At 47.0% G+C, this 7,500-nt stretch overlaps 4 non-coding genes across 4 annotated transcripts in view; all 4 read right to left on the reverse strand.

Annotated features, from left to right (window-relative positions):
* Positions 1-143: 143 nt before the first annotated feature.
* Positions 144-300, reverse strand: LOC113506934. The gene has a single exon (XR_003401773.1). It is a non-coding gene; the product is annotated as a 5.8S ribosomal RNA (ribosomal RNA).
* Positions 301-718: 418 nt separating this feature from the next.
* On the reverse strand, positions 719-2,622 carry LOC113506937. The gene has a single exon (XR_003401776.1). It is a non-coding gene; the product is annotated as a small subunit ribosomal RNA (ribosomal RNA).
* A 2,714-nt stretch (positions 2,623-5,336) lies between these two features.
* Positions 5,337-5,493, reverse strand: LOC113506935. Its single transcript, XR_003401774.1, has one exon. It is a non-coding gene; the product is annotated as a 5.8S ribosomal RNA (ribosomal RNA).
* A 419-nt stretch (positions 5,494-5,912) lies between these two features.
* LOC113506928 overlaps positions 5,913-7,500 on the reverse strand; it is a 1,904-nt gene continuing 316 nt past the window's right edge. The window contains exon 1 of the ribosomal RNA XR_003401768.1: positions 5,913-7,500. This exon is cut by the window's right edge and continues 316 nt beyond it. This is a non-coding gene — a ribosomal RNA (small subunit ribosomal RNA).

The raw sequence follows: 7,500 nt of genomic DNA on the forward strand, positions 1-7,500 counted from the left end.
AACCCGAAAGAGCGAAGCGTAAACAGCGACGACACTTATCAAGCGAAACGGACCGACGGATGGCCGTCAAATGCGCTTCTGGATCGTATCGTATAGGGATACGAGATCATAATGCGCAATGTGGCATGTTTACTTTATACAGCCGGCCCTCAGACAGGAGTGGTCCTGGATGTGTCTCCACGGACCGCAATGTGCGTTCGAAATGTCGATGTTCAAATGTGTCCTGCAGTTCACACTATGACGCGCAGTTAACTGCGTTCTTCATCGACCCGCGAGCCAAGTGATCCACCGTCCAGGGTAATAGTTTTACAAAATTATTACCCATGTTACGATAAATAAAGAATTTTTTTTTTTTAATATATCTAAAAAAAAAAAAAAAAAACATTTACCCCCGTCGCGGAACACCGCGTAATCTGCAACGAGAGAGAGTGAACGTTAACGAACGCGTATCCACCTAAAGCTTATATGTTTCTCACGGTTTGCGGATTTTATGTTAAACCGTATCGTAACGAAGCATAAAACTCTCGATTGTACGCGACGCGAGACGAACGACCGGCGCGCCCGGACAGTTAAGCCATGGAACGCCTGTCGGTTCGGTCTCTTTTTAAAAGTTCATCGATACGATTGGATAAAAGTGTCGACGAACGTTTTAAGTATTTGGAGAACATTAATGTGACATCGTTTCGCGTACGCAGTGCACGTTAAAACGGTACATCGTTAATGATCCTTCCGCAGGTTCCCCTACGGAAACCTTGTTACGACTTTTACTTCCTCTAAATGATCAAGTTTGGTCAACTTCCCAGCAACGCCGACGGCCGTGAAGCCACCGCGTGTCGGTCCGAAGACCTCACTAAATCATTCAATCGGTAGTAGCGACGGGCGGTGTGTACAAAGGGCAGGGACGTAATCAACGCGAGCTTATGACTCGCGCTTACTAGGAATTCCTCGTTTATGGGGGATAATTGCAAACCCCAATCCCCAGCACGAAGGAGTTTCAGCGGGTTGCCCGGGCCTCTAGGCCAGGGAGAACATGCTGATTCCTTCAGTGTAGCGCGCGTGCGGCCCAGGACATCTAAGGGCATCACAGACCTGTTATTGCTCAATCTCGTGCGGCTCGAAGCCGCCGGTCCCTCTAAGAAGAATTTTAATACGTCGCCAGTGAGTTGCGTGACGCGTAGCCACGCACACCTAAATGACGACGCCTATTTAGCAGGCTAGAGTCTCGTTCGTTACCGGAATTAACCAGACAAATCGCTCCACCAACTAAGAACGGCCATGCACCACCACCCACCGAATCAAGAAAGAGCTGTTAATCTGTCAATCCTTCCGGTGTCCGGGCCTGGTGAGATTTCCCGTGTTGAGTCAAATTAAGCCGCAGGCTCCACTCCTGGTGGTGCCCTTCCGTCAATTCCTTTAAGTTTCAGCTTTGCAACCATACTCCCCCCGGAGTCCAAAATCTTTGGTTTCCCGGAAGCTGCCCGCCGAGCCATTGTAGTAACGTCGGCGGATCGCTAGATGACATATTTACGGTTAGAACTAGGGCGGTATCTAATCGCCTTCGAACCTCTAACTTTCGTTCTTGATTGATGAAAACACCTTTGGCAAATGCTTTCGCTGATGTTCGTCTTGCGACGATCCAAGAATTTCACCTCTAACGTCGCAATACGAATGCCCCCAGTTATCCCTATTAATCATTACCTCGGAGTTCTGAAAACCAACAAAATAGAACCGAGATCATATTCTATTATTCCATGCACGAAATATTCAAGCAGCATTTTGAGCCCGCTTTGAGCACTCTAATTTGTTCAAAGTAAAATTGTCGGCCCACCTCGACACTCACCGAAGAGCACCGCGATAGGATTTTGATATTGAACCGGCGTATTACCGCCGGCTCACCGACGATATGCTCCGCAGACGTGTCAGTATCACCGCGGATGCGGTGCACCGACAGCGCGGCGCACAAATGCAACTACGAGCTTTTTAACCGCAACAATTTTAGTATACGCTATTGGAGCTGGAATTACCGCGGCTGCTGGCACCAGACTTGCCCTCCAATTGTTCCTCGTTAAAATATTTAAAGTGTACTCATTCCGATTACGAGGCCTCGTAAGAGTCCCGTATCGTTATTTTTCGTCACTACCTCCCCGTGCCGGGAGTGGGTAATTTGCGCGCCTGCTGCCTTCCTTGGATGTGGTAGCCGTTTCTCAGGCTCCCTCTCCGGAATCGAACCCTGATTCCCCGTTACCCGTGACAACCATGGTAGTCGCAGAAACTACCATCGAAAGTTGATAAGGCAGACATTTGAAAGATGCGTCGCCGGTACTGGACCATGCGATCGGCAAAAGTTATCCAGATTCATCAAAATTAACGACTTCAGACACATGGCCATCCGTCGATTGGTTTTGATCTAATAAAAGCACTCATCCCATCACTGGTCAGAGTTCTGATTGCATGTATTAGCTCTAGAATTACCACAGTTATCCAAGTAACTGAGTAAGATCTAAGGAACCAAAACTGATATATTGAGCCATTCGCGGTATCGCCTTAATACGGCTTGCACTGAGACATGCATGGCTTAATCTTTGAGACAAGCATATAACTACTGGCAGGATCAACCAGGGAGCTTCATTCATATGAAAGACGTTCTCGTTCGTTTCGATTTTCGATTGCGGTGGTACACACGTATACCGTCCTCTCTCTATATCGATACTTACGAGAAATCCTCATTCCCGCGCGTCGACGGATTAACGCAGACGCTTGTACGGGCGAGCTCGTATAATAATTGAGACGAATATTGTTTTCGACGACGACGACGACGACTACGACGACGCCTATAAGGGTACAATATAATGAAAAAACCCCGATGGTGAACGTTCGTATCGAGACACGATTTCATTCACTTTAATAATAATCTCGGTTAACATAATAAAATACGTCAAACAACGATTTAATTGCCCGGATTGTACAGAGTCCGTATTCACTATATTCATTGTTTAGTTTATATATGTAATCATATAATAATGCGTATATAGAACAATACTATTTACACAAAAATAAATAATCGTGATTGAACTCGCGAAAGATTCACATTAGCGTATCCGTGCGCGTTTGAATCGATCACGTCACGATTAAAGTCATATTTTATAACATTTGAACCGTTAACGAATCGTAACGTTGTTACGAACCGACGGTCCACACAGTTGAAGTTACACAAACGCACAACACACACAGTACTACACACTTACATACTAATATATATATATACACTTATATATATATATATAATAATATGTATGTGTGTTGATCATCTTCATAATAATATTACTACATGTGTGTGTCGTCCATTTTTCGTTCGTAGACGACATTCAGCGACTTAACGTGAAACACACTAACATAATAATGTTCGCGTGTCAACGTTAAGTCGCTGAAAGCTGCGCACGCGCACGCGCACAACATCATACGTGCGCGCATCTGCGCGCGCCGCATGACATTGTTGCAAACTTAAACGTATATAGTATCGGAGGAGAAATACGTTATACGATGAGATATCCACGTACCAAGCGACCGAGTGAACTGAAAAGTTTCGAGATCAGCAGATCAGGGATCGTCGGTGGTGTCATTCAAACACTACCTACCCTCGAGGTGAGTGAAAGCCGACAGTGGAGACCTAGCCCCCGCCCCTACCCTCCCCCCTCCGCTCCTCCCCCACCCACCCAGATATTGGTATTGAATATGTTGAGAGGGTGGCCTCCATCAACCTGAAGAACTAACATCGACCACCACAAAAGAACCTGAGGCGCTGCAGAGCGGGGGTGTGTGGCCGGGGGGGGGGGGGGGGGCCTGGGTGTTTGTCTAGGTTCAACGACTTGGTGAGTGTTTGAGTCTTCATTGGTGTGGTGTGACACAGACGCCTATGAAGGCAGGAACGCAAGCACCCCCCCCCCCCCCCCCGCGCGAGCGCGCGTGCCTGCTGGGTTTCTGGTTACTACTACTACTACTACTACTACTACTAGTTAGTAGGTACTATAATACATATATGTATGCATAGTTAGAGATGCGTTTAAGACGCTAAGATCACCCACCATGATATATTTTTTTTGCATTTATATTGTAGTTAGGTAGGTAGGTACCTAGTATGTATGTTCGTTCGAGGTGTGTTCTCGCTCTCAAGCGGCTTGTCACAGCTTGCCCGTGCCGTCGTGGTGTATATGTACGAAGTGAGAGTGCGAGTTAGTTTCGTTTAGCGTTCTTGTTGTGTTATTCGTTTGTTTACATCTACATATCTATGTAATATATTGTCTGAGCGCTTGCTTGTTTCGTTGTTGTATTATTGATATTACGATCGAGATTTACAGGAGGAACGGCTAATAGACGTCAGTTATAATCGATGTAAACTTCATTTGTATCGAGAGAAAGATTATTTTTTTAAATTTCGATGTTCGTTACCGTTCGTGTATTAATTTTTTGACCCGTTACCGTTCGTGTATTAAATTGACTATTTAAGATGCGCAAGCGCATCTCAATGGGGCGCGGTGAAAAATTACGTTTTTTTATATGTTTAAAATTGAGTTTGTTGAATCAGAGTGTTATATCGTTAGTGTACCGTTCGTGTATTAATGAAATATTAATGAAGAAAACGAAAACGCGACAGAACATCGTCCGTCGTCGCACACGTTGTCTTGATGTGTGTTTGTGTGTTTACATTATCATCGTCCTCGGACGAATCACCTGGCGTAGGGCTGAGTCTCAACAGATCGCAGCACGACGCTGCTCTACCGAGCACAACACCCCGCCAGGAACGGAAGTCGTCTACAGACTATTCCGAGCCCCGACATCGAACTGAGGTAAATTCGGACCTTCGGAGCCGTGATGCACGCGTTAAACGGACAGCATCGATCTCCGCGATCCAAATGGGCTTCGACGTCGCACCTCACGTGGTGAAGCGCGACTAGTAAAGTCACATTGTTTAGAGCCTCCCGACTCTCGGGGCTCCACAGTGAGCATATCCTTGCCGGATTCGGCTAGGCTGACGTCGAGACGCATGATACGCTTACTCGCGATCATTGTACGTCCGTCGCGTAAAACGCAAATACACGTCGTTAAATGTGCAAGAGCGTCAGACACGTCGTTCGACAAATGTCCTATCTATCGTATAGAGCGTTATTTTTGAACGGACCGTCGGTAACAACGTTCAACCCGAAAGAGCGAAGCGTAAACAGCGACGACACTTATCAAGCGAAACGGACCGACGGATGGCCGTCAAATGCGCTTCTGGATCGTATCGTATAGGGATACGAGATCATAATGCGCAATGTGGCATGTTTACTTTATACAGCCGGCCCTCAGACAGGAGTGGTCCTGGATGTGTCTCCACGGACCGCAATGTGCGTTCGAAATGTCGATGTTCAAATGTGTCCTGCAGTTCACACTATGACGCGCAGTTAACTGCGTTCTTCATCGACCCGCGAGCCAAGTGATCCACCGTCCAGGGTAATAGTTTTACAAAATTATTACCCATGTTACGATAAATAAAGAATTTTTTTTTTTTAATATATCTAAAAAAAAAAAAAAAAAAACATTTACCCCCGTCGCGGAACACCGCGTAATCTGCAACGAGAGAGAGTGAACGTTAACGAACGCGTATCCACCTAAAGCTTATATGTTTCTCACGGTTTGCGGATTTTATGTTAAACCGTATCGTAACGAAGCATAAAACTCTCGATTGTACGCGACGCGAGACGAACGACCGGCGCGCCCGGACAGTTAAGCCATGGAACGCCTGTCGGTTCGGTCTCTTTTTAAAAGTTCATCGATACGATTGGATAAAAGTGTCGACGAACGTTTTAAGTATTTGGAGAACATTAATGTGACATCGTTTCGCGTACGCAGTGCACGTTAAAACGGTACATCGTTAATGATCCTTCCGCAGGTTCCCCTACGGAAACCTTGTTACGACTTTTACTTCCTCTAAATGATCAAGTTTGGTCAACTTCCCAGCAACGCCGACGGCCGTGAAGCCACCGCGTGTCGGTCCGAAGACCTCACTAAATCATTCAATCGGTAGTAGCGACGGGCGGTGTGTACAAAGGGCAGGGACGTAATCAACGCGAGCTTATGACTCGCGCTTACTAGGAATTCCTCGTTTATGGGGGATAATTGCAAACCCCAATCCCCAGCACGAAGGAGTTTCAGCGGGTTGCCCGGGCCTCTAGGCCAGGGAGAACATGCTGATTCCTTCAGTGTAGCGCGCGTGCGGCCCAGGACATCTAAGGGCATCACAGACCTGTTATTGCTCAATCTCGTGCGGCTCGAAGCCGCCGGTCCCTCTAAGAAGAATTTTAATACGTCGCCAGTGAGTTGCGTGACGCGTAGCCACGCACACCTAAATGACGACGCCTATTTAGCAGGCTAGAGTCTCGTTCGTTACCGGAATTAACCAGACAAATCGCTCCACCAACTAAGAACGGCCATGCACCACCACCCACCGAATCAAGAAAGAGCTGTTAATCTGTCAATCCTTCCGGTGTCCGGGCCTGGTGAGATTTCCCGTGTTGAGTCAAATTAAGCCGCAGGCTCCACTCCTGGTGGTGCCCTTCCGTCAATTCCTTTAAGTTTCAGCTTTGCAACCATACTCCCCCCGGAGTCCAAAATCTTTGGTTTCCCGGAAGCTGCCCGCCGAGCCATTGTAGTAACGTCGGCGGATCGCTAGATGACATATTTACGGTTAGAACTAGGGCGGTATCTAATCGCCTTCGAACCTCTAACTTTCGTTCTTGATTGATGAAAACACCTTTGGCAAATGCTTTCGCTGATGTTCGTCTTGCGACGATCCAAGAATTTCACCTCTAACGTCGCAATACGAATGCCCCCAGTTATCCCTATTAATCATTACCTCGGAGTTCTGAAAACCAACAAAATAGAACCGAGATCATATTCTATTATTCCATGCACGAAATATTCAAGCAGCATTTTGAGCCCGCTTTGAGCACTCTAATTTGTTCAAAGTAAAATTGTCGGCCCACCTCGACACTCACCGAAGAGCACCGCGATAGGATTTTGATATTGAACCGGCGTATTACCGCCGGCTCACCGACGATATGCTCCGCAGACGTGTCAGTATCACCGCGGATGCGGTGCACCGACAGCGCGGCGCACAAATGCAACTACGAGCTTTTTAACCGCAACAATTTTAGTATACGCTATTGGAGCTGGAATTACCGCGGCTGCTGGCACCAGACTTGCCCTCCAATTGTTCCTCGTTAAAATATTTAAAGTGTACTCATTCCGATTACGAGGCCTCGTAAGAGTCCCGTATCGTTATTTTTCGTCACTACCTCCCCGTGCCGGGAGTGGGTAATTTGCGCGCCTGCTGCCTTCCTTGGATGTGGTAGCCGTTTCTCAGGCTCCCTCTCCGGAATCGAACCCTGATTCCCCGTTACCCGTGACAACCATGGTAGTCGCAGAAACTACCATCGAAAGTTGATAAGGCAGACATTTGAA

The sequence above is a fragment of the Trichoplusia ni genome, unplaced genomic scaffold (genome assembly GCF_003590095.1).
Source record: "Trichoplusia ni isolate ovarian cell line Hi5 unplaced genomic scaffold, tn1 tig00000143, whole genome shotgun sequence".
Lineage (NCBI taxonomy): Eukaryota > Metazoa > Arthropoda > Insecta > Lepidoptera > Noctuidae > Trichoplusia > Trichoplusia ni.